Raw genomic sequence first — 12,068 nt, 5'->3', positions numbered from 1 at the left:
TGCCACAGTCCAGGGGGGACGCTCGGGGGTCCCGTGTGTCCCCGTGCCACAGCCCGGGGGGGACGCTCAGGGGTCCCGTGTGTCCCCGTGCCACAGCCCGGGGGGGACGCTCTGGGGTCCCGTGTGTCCCCATGCCACAGTCCAGAGGGGACCCTTGGGGTCCTATGTGTCCCCATGCCATAGCCCAGGGGGGACACTTGGGGGTCCTATGTGTCCCCATGCCACAGCCCAGGGGGGACGCTCGGGGTCCTGTGTGTCCCCATGCCACAGTCCGGGGGGGACGCTCGGGGGTCCCGTGTGTCCCTGTGCCACAGTTCAGGGGGGACACTTGGGGTCCTGTGTGTCCCCCTGCCACAGTCCAGGGGGGAGGCCCGGGGGTCCCGTGTATTTTCTGGACCACAGCCAGATGGAGCCTTCAGGGTCATGGGAAGATCTGGAGTTGGAGACAGAATGTCTAAGTATTTCTCGCATCATCTTTTAATGTTTGGTTTTATTTGTTCATGAAAAAAGGAATCTACTTGCCTTGCTTGAATCCCTTCCCTAGGGCTCGTTGGGGAAATAAAAATGTGATAATAGAACTTAAAAATATTTTGTAAAATGTTAATTATTCATTTTGTCTTCAATTCCTGTCTATTTTTAATGGGTCTTGAAGTGCCTCTAGAACTTGGTCTCTTACAACTGGTGTCCTTAATTTTGCCGAGGAAGGTGCCTGGGACAGCGGAATGCATCCCCTGGGTGCTGGGGGGGTGGGGGTGGCCCGCAGGGTCGCCTCCGTGGCTCCCGCCCACCTGGCGCTTGCCCGACTTACTGAGAGGTCTTCCCCGTTCGTCACTGTGTGAATGAGCTCCTCGCGCCGACACGGTCGCAGCTCCGTCAGCTCTTCCCTGCCAAGTGCAAAGGTCAGTGTAGCTCAGCCCCTTTATAAATTTTTCAGAGATTCCACATTGGAAGTCCACAACTGGCTTTTACTTTTACAAGCAATCCACTGTTATGATTGGTCACGTATACATGTCACAGATGAGAAGGGGAATGTTTAGTTAGTTAAAAGTACTTTCAAACAGCTGCCAAAGGACTAGAATTCTTTTATAAATTGAGGAAAACCACGTGATCTAACACGGTTGTGGCATGAAGTTTCTTTTCAATGACTGTTAGGATTAGTAGACACACCCCGCGTACCAGTCAGGTCACCACCTGCAGAACGGGCGCTTGCTCGCCCGTGGCTCGGGCCCGGGGCTGCAGGGAGGCCGTCCCGTTCCTCCTTACAAGGCCTGCGGCCGTTCGGCCCGAGCACACAGACCAGCGTGGGCAGTAGCGGGAGGAAGTGGAGTTTGTCAGGGGTGTCAGGGGGGCGCGGGGCCCTCCCTGTGGCCGTGCGGGCCCAGGGCGCGTGTCAGGGTGGAGCCGGGATCGGTCACAGCGGCGCGAGGGTGTGTGCCCTTGCGTGGGCAGAGGGCCAGTCTGGCCAGCGGGGGATCCCGTGTGTCTCCCACCGTCACTGGGAGAGCTTTGCGTCTGCAGGGGCTTCACGGAGGAGGTGGGGCTGCCCTGAAACAGACATGAAAACTGTTGACCATCACTTAATTTTTGTTGATTGGGAGCATGACTGGGCAGCTCGGGCTGGTCATTTTATTCAGTCCTTGGCTGTGCCGTGTGCGGTGGGCACTGCTGCTAACCCTGGTTTCCGGGAGGGAAAGTGCGCGGCGCCCAGGGCTGGGGAGCTGGGTTCTCGAGCAGACGGGCTCCCCACTCTGCTCCTCACTCCGGGCACGTAGGTCCTGCTGTTGTGTATGGAGGCCGGGGCTCGCCGGGGAATGGGGCCGGAGCTCTCACTCGGGACAGCGGCCGGGAAGCAGGGTGGTCTTTGCGAGACACACTTCTGTCTGCTGCACAGCCTCGAGCCCGCTCGCGGACATGCTTGGTGAGGGCCCAGGGGGAGTCCAAGTGGCCCGTCATCTGGTGATGGACGGTATTGGGAACTTAGTTCTGTGCCCTCCTCCCAGAAATGCAAAAATGCATGTTTTTGGATGTTTGATTGCACCTGTTTGTGGTCGGGAGGAGGTGGCCCACTTTAGTCCTGCTGTCTGGCTGTTGGTCACAGAGTGGTTCTTGGAGGCCCGTGGTCACGTAGGAAGCTTTGTGGCACGCTGGTGTCCCCGTTGGGCACAGGGGCGCCAGGGTAGTGGACAGCTTTGTGATGGCTCTGGGTGACCCACCTCCTCCTGGGGCCCATGCACAGTTCACAGGGGTCGGACGCTCCCCCGTGCCGTGGCGCTCTCGCGGTTGTGACTTCCTGTGGGCACACGTCTTTGACTTCAACCTGAGTCTACCCCTTTTTCTGCATCCTTGGGTTTTGAACTTCACGTGTTCACTGTGTAAGTTTAAGAGTGGAGATTCTGTTTTTACTTGTATCAGTTAAACCCTCCTGTTCTTGCAGGAGCCGCAGGCTCTTTCTGCTCGCGTCTGTAACATGTCCGAGGGGTGGCTCTCGGCTCTCAAACCCCGCTGTGCAGTCTGCAGAGCGTCACATAGCCCACGGCGTCGTGGCGGCGAGCCTGAGAGCCCTGGCCTTGCTCCGGGGGTCCAGCGTCTCACCCAGGATCTGGGGCAAGGATGACCACCAAATTAAATGTCAGGGACAAGGACTTGTGCTGTAGGGTGCTTTATTATATTCTTTTCTGCAGAACCAAAAGCTGAAGAGCTACATATTTGCTAATTAAGTGACGGCCTGGATTGCCTCTCTCTGTCAGGAACTGTGTGCCGCGTTTTTACCGTGGAGACAGAGCCTTTGCCTGAGGGTGGGCCCTGGGGGAGAGACAGTGCTTTCTGGGACGTGGGGTCAGATGGCCTTGGTTGGCCGTGTGTCCCCATGTCCCCGTGTCCTCGGGGCGAACTTCCCTGGGGCTACCTAGTTCCATCTAATAAACAGGACCAGACTGGGAAGCAGCCTTGGACGAGGGGAGGGCTCCAGGCTGGACCCGAGCCTGCGCTCTCTGGTGGCATCTTTGAAGAACACTTCTTGCGTTTCCGAGTTTCTTTTAAGAGATTTTACATTTTATTTGAAAGCAAAACATGCTCATTGTGAACCGTGCGTACTTTGCCGAGATGCAGAACAGGAAGAAAGAGGCTCTGTGAGCCCCACTGCCCCACAGCAGATATTGGTAACGTTTCGTACGTGAGTCTGCATCTGTTTTCCCGGGCAAATACGTAATTTATCCCCGGAGTGCAGCTGATAGACGGCGTCCCTCTGTGTGTTTCTACAGGCCTCTTCAGGTCACTGGAATGGGACGTGGCACAGATGGACATAGACTAACAGCTGGCACGCGGACAAATGGTTTATATTCTCCCTTTCGCTGCATAAACAGAGCTTGTCCGGCACGTGTTCTGTCTGGGCTGTGAGGACACCATGCGACCTAGCAGCGCTGCTGTGTTTCTTGGCTTTCTTCCTCTAGGGACAGAGGTAGAGGACCCGGTCTGTCGGAGCGCCGTCCGTCCCTCGTTCTTCTCCGAAGCAGCCTCTGCCCGCTGCCCCTCCCAGCTCCCACGGGGGTGGCCTTCCAGCACGCTGGCTCGTCCTCGCCACCCTGGGTTCAGCGCTAGGCCAGCTGTTCGGGCACGTGAAGGTGCTGTGCGTAGGCTACATGGGAAAAACCCGGCAGCGCTTGCCCGCGGTGCATGTTAACACTGGCTTCTGCCGTGTGTATGGGATTTGTGGTGCATATGGGATTCCTGTTGTGTGTGTATATGGGATTTCTCTATTATATATGCGGGATTCCTGTTATATACATAGGACTTCTGATATATGTGGGTTTACATCACTCTGTAATGCACCTTTTTCATTACACCATGGACGTGTTAGTACAACGGTATCTCCCTCTTCATAGGACATGCATTTTATCTATTTTCTTTCAGAGTAAAAAATAGTTTTTAAAAAAATTCCGATTTTAGGTGCACCAGGGTGGCTTAGTCGGTTGAGTGTCCGACTCCTGATTTCAGCTCAGGTCGTGATGTGAGGGTTGTGGGATCGAGCCCTCCATTGGGCTCCATGCTGGGCATGGAGCCTGCTTGAGATTCTTGCTCTCCTTCTCCGCTCCTCTCTCTCTCAAAAAAAAATCCTGATTTTATGTAACTAATGTAATGCTCATAACTGCTTCACTTAATATAGTGAGTACATATTATTTTGTCCTGTAGACGCACTGCAGTGTTTTCATAAGTCCCTGACTGATGAGGGTGCCCTTTTAATTGAACTGTTTTTTCTTTTTTTTTTTGAAGATTTTATTTATTTATTTGACAGAGAGAGACACAGCGAGACAGGGAACACAGGCAGGGGGAGTGGGCGAGGGAGAAGCAGGCTCCCCGCCAAGCAGGGAGCCCGATGCGGGGCTCGATCCCAGGACCCGGGGATCGTGACCTGAGCCGAAGGCAGACGCTTAACGACTGAGCCACCCAGGCGCCCTTTCAATTAACTGTTTTTAAAAAATCTTGAAATAATACCAGCATATTCTGTTAGAACATATTCCCACCCATTAATGCATGTCAATTCAGTTAAAGATTACTTCTTTGCATCCCCTCTTCCCAGGGGTGAACAGTTTATGGTCTGTGTCTCTTCGCTCTTCTGGCCCCACTTGTGTTTGTTAGCTCTCGCAGGGCGCCGGGCACAGGGCCTCCCCAGGCCTTGGTGTTCGTGAATTACAGTTTTGGATTTGTAGTCTTTCTCATCTATGGTTAGGCTTTCTGTGTTTCTTCTGTGGCTTTAATCTAAACATGGTAACATAAGGAAGACAATGCTTGTAGGATTGTAACAGTATGTATTTCACCGCAGAGCCAAGCACTCTGACTGGAGAAGCAGAAAATGTAATCTGTACCCCAGGACTCTTGCCCAGGAAAAGAGCATGTTTGACTGGAACCTCTGGTTTCTTTTCACAGTTCTGAGCTGCATCAGGTGCCATGGCCTCGCATGTCCCATCCTGTTTGTTTCTTGGATTCTGCTTTGGTTTTGCTGGAGTGCGTCCTTAATCCGTTTCTTTATGGAGTGTGTGGCTGAGAGACTTGTTGGGTTCTTGCATGCAGTTACTGTGTTCCCACACTTGATGGATCCTTTGTCAGGTCCAGAATTCCAGGTTCTTATAATCTTCCCTTCAAACTCAGAAGGCATTTCCTGTTATTTTCCGCAGTCTGGTGTTGTTGAAGAGAAGTCAGGTGTCAGCTTGATTCTCGTTCTTCACAGGTCACTGTCTTCTACTCTCCCCTGTACCTCCAGTGCTGATGATTTGATGTAGAATTGCCCTGTGCTCTGATCTGCTTCTCTTCCAAGACCAAGTGGCCATGTTTGGATTCCCCCCTTTTGGAAAGCCCCAGACCGTCTTTGGAGGGGAATTCTCAGGCTCAGCCTAGAAGTGCGAGGACTGCCCCGTGGCTCCTCACTCTTGGGAGACCCCTCCCCAGTTGTCTTGCACTGTACTTCCTGCTACTCCTTCAGGTCAACCTGATTTCATCTGCTTGATGCCTTAACCACTTACTTGAGTTCCCTTGTCTGCTGCTGAACTCGCTTCGTAATGTTTCAGTCCTATCATGGTTCATTGCCAAGAAGTACCTGTTCTGCCATTTTGATGGAGTTTGGGAAGAGAGGAAAGAAGACATGTACTTTCTCACCATTTTCAATAAAAAGCCTTTTAATTTTTTTTTTTAAGAGGGAGTGGGGGGAAGGGCAGAGGGAGAGAATCCCAAGCAGACTCCACTCTCAGCACAGAGCCCGACGAGGGGCTCCATCTCACGACCCCAAGACCATTACCTGAGCTGAAATCAAGAGTCGGATGCTTAACTGACTGAGCCACACAGGCACCGCAAAAACCTTTTTAGGTCACCCTTAATGGCAAGATTCCATACCTTGAATATCTTTAACAGTGGTGGTCCTTTCTAGTGGAAAAACTGCTCAACATTATCAAAGAATTGGGAAGAGATTAAATGAGTCAGCTCCAGTAAATTTGTCAGCAGCATGTATAAATTCTTTATGAGATATGTTATGCTTTTTACCTGTCATTTTATGTGATGTAAGAGAGCAGTCCTTACACTTCAACATAGCTGGGTAACTGTGTCACGCTTACCTTGTAGTGTGTGGCAAGTCAGAGTTCACACCCTGAGTCAGAAGGTTGCCAGTAAATGAACTGTCACTGCCTTATCGAAATCGGAGGGGGGTAACGAGGTTGGAGATGACTCATGATACTGGTAAGTTTAGTTATTGAACAATCATGATTAAAAACCTGATGAAATTTTCATCACTGTGTGCACAAATAGCCCATGTTAAACCGATGTGAAACGATCAAGCAAAATTAACATCATAGTGATAGAAACAAGAGTGGTCGTAGTTGAAGTGCTTGATAAATTAGAGCTGTCATGGGCAGCGACTGCCCTCTGGGCTGTGGGCCAGTGGCCCTCTGTGCAGGAGCCACACGCCTCGGAACTGGATTAGAGCCCTGTGAGCGCTAGTAACTCTTCTGGCTTAGGTTACGGATTCCACGGTTAGTGCCCCTAACACCTCACTTTTTAGGTTACCACTGACGAGCCATAGCTGTATTGAAAAAAGAAGAGACGGGAAGTGTTGTTGGTTAAGTGCCCAAGAGAGGACAGGGTTTGGGTCAGTTCAGGGTCCTCCAAGAAGGGTGACTTTGTCTGCCAGAGGTCCTTCTGAGCACCCGATTAAAGCTGTGGACGTTGTTGTTAGAAAGATGCGCGTGGGCTTAGAAACACACCATTTTGAACACAGTTTTGCCTTTCTCATGGACGTGAAGCCTCGAGGAGTCCCTGCTCTAGACACACGTGTGAAGCAGCTGTTGTCTACCCCGGGGACTCACCCAGGCAGCGGCCCCGTACATGAGGGTCTAGCAAAGGCTGCACGGCTGGAGGTGCACCTCTCCGCTGAGCCCTTCATCTCTGCTCACGGTAACTGCAGGAGGGCACACGCGAGCCTTCAAGGACACCATCCCCAGCTGTGGCCGTCGCTCCTCCCAAGGGAAGGAATGTGTAGGGACATCTGCATACTTGGGCTATTTTCATGATTGGCAAAAAAAAAAGTGTTTTCATTTTATCAGCTTCTTTCTTTATTTTTTTCTGTTTTCAGTTTTTTCACAGTTAGATCGTATTTTTTGAGGAAAGTGTCAGGTTCGTTGTACTAAGGGAAATTTAGGAAAATACCAATTTGGATTATTGAAGACTCTAAATTAAAGCACTCTTTAAAAAGAAAAAAAACCTTTTACTTAAATTCCAGAAAGTTAACATGAAAGCACTCCTGAACAGAAATGTCATGTTCCACATGCCACTTGCTTTTATCTTCATTCTTTTTTGTTACTTATTTTCTCTCCAAGATCACTTCCCTTCTTCTGAAAGGTATCCTTTAGGATTTCTTCCAAACAAGGGTCAGCTGGTGGCCAGCCATCTCAGGTGCGATTTGCTGGGGAAACATCTTTATTTGTTCTCATTGTGAAAAGATGTTAGGTGGGTCTGTAGTTTCAGGCTCAGCTTTTCTCTGCGTCCAGCTGAAAGCTTCCGCCCTCCTCCCCGGCTGTCTGGGGAGCTGGCCCTGCCGGCCTGCCACTCCTCGCGGGTCTGGGCTACAGGTCTGTTGGCTTCCTCTGCGTGGGGTCGGTTGGGCATCTTGGATCTGCCCCTTCCTCTGTCCCTCTTCTCCCCAGGCTGCCGTCTGGTCACTTCCTCAGCTTTCTCTCCTGGTTTACTCAATTTCTCCTTTGTCTAGTAGGATGGTAAAACCCACGGTCGAGTTTTTAATTTTAGTAATTTTAGTCTTTAATAATTTCTTATTTGTAGAAGGTTTATTCTTTTCCAAGTCTGATTGGTTATTCTTTGTTTTCCTGCTTCCCATCTATTTTTGTTTTTAGAGAGCGCACGTGCGAGCATGAGTGGGGCAGGGCAGAGGGAGAGGGAGAGAGACTCTCAAGCAGACTCCCTGCTGAGCACGGAGCCCGATGACACGGGGCTTGATCCCATGACCCTGAGATCATGACCTGAGTCAAAATCAAGAGTCAGCCGTTTAACCGACTACGCCACCCAGGCACCCCAACCGCTGTTCTATTTTTATTAACCAGTAATTTTATATATGGTGTGCTTGACAGGTCTGTCACATCCAAATGTCTGTTTCTTTTGTCTCTTGTTTATGCTGCTTATCCTTCAGTGCTTGCTTCCTTGTGGGATTATCTTTTTTACTGAGAGCTGCTCATTTTCCTTGGAAAACAACTTATATGAATTCTTTGAGGCCTCAGATGATGGTGCATTTTTCCAGAGAGGATTTTCTTTTGCTTCTGCCAAGTGTCTGTGTACCACTAGTTCAGGAAAACTTTTTCCTCAAGTCCTTTTGGATACATCTTGGGGCATCTGGGTGGTGTGATTTGGGGCTTGGGAGATTGGCTTATGGCAACACCTTACCAGGGACCTTTTGTTTCTTGCTTTGTTCACCAAAGAGAATAGTAGTCGGCATCTTCTGGTTAAAAGCTTACATTTATTATGCCTTAAGTAAGAGAGCAAGAAGATCAATTTGAGAGATTTCTATAAAAAATACTAAAAGTTTTTTTATTTAAACAGTTCATCTCCTTGCAATGGATAATATTATACTAACTTTTAGTGTTTGATAAATAACCTCACTGAGTACTTTTAAAATTATAATGTTACTTAAATACAGACATCACATTTGTTTGACTTGGAGTTAAGAACTTCTGGAAATGTGTTAGTTTGATATGAATCTGATGAAAGGAGTTGAGAACATCGCAGGTTTATTTAACATATAGGTGCATGACGATCGAAGAGGCTGGTGGCTGTGTTTGTTAGTTACAGGGTCCTTCAGGAAGCTTAGGGCTTAATGGATCTTTCTAGACCCTGAAGTCTATTGGGGTCTTGGAACTGCTCACCTGCCCGGGGCTGCCGGTGCAGCCCTCCGCGCCCTGCCTGAGAAAGTCTCTCAAAATAATCTTTCCTTTCACTCTCCTTTTCTTTTCTTTCTTTCTTTTTTTTTTTTTTTTTTAAGATTTTATGTATTTATTTATAAGAGTGACAAAGTTTCTGCGGGAAGCGTGAGAGCTCTGGGCTGCCTTGCCTGGTGCCGCCCCAGGCTTTAGGGGTTGGCACCGCTGGTGCAGAAGCTCCCGCCTTTCCTGCTGCAGACGGCTGGCTGGTGGTGGCGTCGGTCAGTCCCTTGCTGCATGTCGGCAACGGCGTAGCCACTGCTTGGCTCCACCGTGCTGGACCGTCCTCTGTAAAAACGGTGGCCACTGTTGGCTGTTTCTGGGTCCCGTTGCCTGGGTGTTTCCCAGTGCGTGTTTGTTGTGAGTTGTATCGTTCCTGCAGAAGAGTGCGTGTGTGGGAGGACGATTTTCCTTACGCGTTCCTCACCGTCATCCAGGAGCGTAGACAGAACAGACACTAAGTCAGAGCCTCCCCGTCTGGCCGCGGAAGTGCGCGTCCCGACAGTCAGACTCCGTGTCACCTGTGGCTGGACCCCACATCAGCGGCGTCACGGCTCTACTCCGCGGCTCTCTGGGTTTGTTAGTGTGGCAGGTTACGTCGGTTGATCTCCATACATGATTCATTTTTACATTCCCGGAGTAAATCCAACTGGGTCATATGTCTTTTAAAAAGATTGTTGGATTGAGTTTGCTGACGTTTTCTTTAGGATTTTTACATCTGCATCAATGGGTCAGTTTGGCTGATAGTTTGTATATGATTTTTGTTTCCTGATTCTTGTTCTTTGTAGTTTAGTCAGATTTTCTATTTCTTCCTGAGTCAGTTTCAATAAATTGTATTTTTCTTAGAATTTGCTCATTGTACCTAAGTTTACAAAATTTTTGAAATGAAGTTCCTAATACCTTCTTATTATATTTTTATGTTGTGAGAATTTGGAGTGATAATTCTGTTCTGGTATCTCTTGTTGCCTAACACACCCCCCTCCCCCCAAATAAGGCACAACTTAGTGGCCTGGAACAACCAGTTTGGTTTTGCGGGTGATCTTGTGGGGCAGGGATTGGAGCAGGGTGTAAAGGGGATGGTTTGTCTGTGCTCTGTGGGACTGGGACCTCTGCAGGGTCCCTCGGGTGACTGCAGGTGGCCGTGTGTCTGCAGCGTTGGTCCCAGCGGTCAGCTGGGGTTCATAGTTCTTGTCAGCATCTTGCACATCTTGTCTGAGGAGGCTTCCTGAGAGACATGGTGGGCACCTGCCTGGGGCTGACCCGGGCTCTGTCTCTCTGCGTGGACTCATAGCTGGATGGTCTCAGCCATGGAATCGGCGTCCTGCAGAGTCTTTCGAGCCGGCAGCCCCCGAAGGCGTGGACCCCACGCAGCGACTCTTCTGCTTCCACCTGACCCATCATGGTGGTCCCAGAGCCTGCTGAGACTCTCAGGGACGCCCTGAAGGGCCCACATCACTCGATGGCAGGGGTGTCACATAAAGGTGGGCACCCAGCTCTCCACTGCCCTGTTTCCAGTGCAGGCTGATGTGGGCCTTTTCTCTCTTCTCTGTTTGTTGGGATTAGCCTGAACAGTGTCTGTCTTTGTGTGCCCGCTAGAAAGTGTGATTAACGCAGGTTTAATTTCTTCCTTTTTCCCCTCCCATTTTCTTGGGCTTATTTTGTTCTCCTTGTACTGACTTACTGAGGTGGGCATTCATTGATTCCCCCCACCCCGTTTTCTGAAAGCGTGAGCCTGAGCTGCACGTTTACCACGGGGGCGCTGCCTTACCTGCGCGAGCACATTTCCCTATGTAATCTCTCTTGCCTTTAAGTATTTTCTAGTTTCTACTGTGATTATTTCCTTTTATCTGTGGACAACTTAGAGGAATGCTGCCCAACGTCCAAACATAGAGACTTTTCTGTTGCCCTCTGGCTGTTAGTCCCAGGGTGCGTGGCACTGCGGGTGGCCGTGGGCTCTGCCCGACCAGCCCTGGGGTGCATCCGCTCGGGGCGGAGGCTTCCGTGTGTCCGTGGCGTCAGCTGCTGTCCTCTTCTGCCCCCGTGACCACAGCCTTCTCCGTCTTTGCCCACTCCCCGTCGCACTCCTGCTGAGACTCCACTGTCACTGGGCCAAGCTCTCTGCGTCTGCGACTCCATTCGGCCCTCACACTGCACACGTGGCGCCCATCCTCCGCGTGGCTGTGCAGGACCTGGAGGCCGCACACTCCTGGAGGCACTCGGCCCTGCGGCTAGAGCCAGGCGGCCTCCCAGGGCCCCCTCTTGCCGTCTGCATCCACAGCCCTACGGCCCCCTGGGTGTGCGGCAGCTCCCATCACCCCATTCTGGTTCTTCCTGTTTAGACTGCAGAACCCAGCCCCCCGCGACTCCGGCCCCCCTGGGGCAGCCATGTCCCGGGCATGGTCCCTCCAGCAGACATCAGGGCTCGGACTTCCGCCCTCTCTCTGGGCCAGCGGGTCGCAGTGTGGGCACTAGAACCCGGTTCTGTGAATCGTGGCCGTGTTCTTCCTGCTGTCGCCCTTTCTCTATGCCGTCTGTGGACCTCGGTTGGTACAGTGACATTTGATCTCTTTCACACGTCATCCTTCCTCCTTGGATTGCAGGAGGCTCCGGTCCTGTTCTTTGTTATTTGTTAAGGGGGCTCGCTGTGTCTCCTGCACACTCTCCAACCAGGGCAGGAACTGCCGGCAAGATTACTGATGGGGGGGTGGCGTTGAGGAATGGGGGGGCCACGGCAGTGCCACTTCCTTTATTCTCCTCAGCTGGGTGTGGAGACAGGACTAGTGGGGCACTAATGGGGTCAGTGACGGTGTGCACGGACCTGTGTGCGGGGCCCCGAAGCCTCTGTGCTGGACTCGACGGCTGTGTGACCTGTAATCCCAGGCTAATAGGTCATTGTCATCAGTCCCAGTTAGACCAGGTGACAGCCACATAGGACATGGGGACCATATCTTAGACCTGTCCTCGCAGGCCTGCTGACACACGTTACATATGAATTAAAGTGAGTCACAGCTGAGATGTGGAGGGGCTTAGAGACTGGTCACTTCTAACCCCTGAGGACCTGCAGCTGGGGCAGGTGGCCCCAAGGAGGTTCGTAGTGACTGG

The 12,068-nt window shown here is 51.2% G+C and overlaps 1 protein-coding gene across 4 annotated transcripts in view; it reads left to right on the top strand.

Annotated features, from left to right (window-relative positions):
* Positions 1-12,068, top strand: part of ADARB1 (adenosine deaminase RNA specific B1) — a 116,288-nt gene that overhangs the window by 16,951 nt on the left and 87,269 nt on the right. The window lies entirely within an intron of this gene.

This window comes from Mirounga leonina, unplaced genomic scaffold (genome assembly GCF_011800145.1).
Source record: "Mirounga leonina isolate KUSES-001 unplaced genomic scaffold, KU_Mleo_1.0 Mir_353, whole genome shotgun sequence".
Taxonomy (NCBI): domain Eukaryota; kingdom Metazoa; phylum Chordata; class Mammalia; order Carnivora; family Phocidae; genus Mirounga; species Mirounga leonina.
The sequence above is the reverse complement of the archived record's forward strand: the minus strand, read 5'-3'. Positions and strand labels throughout refer to the sequence as shown.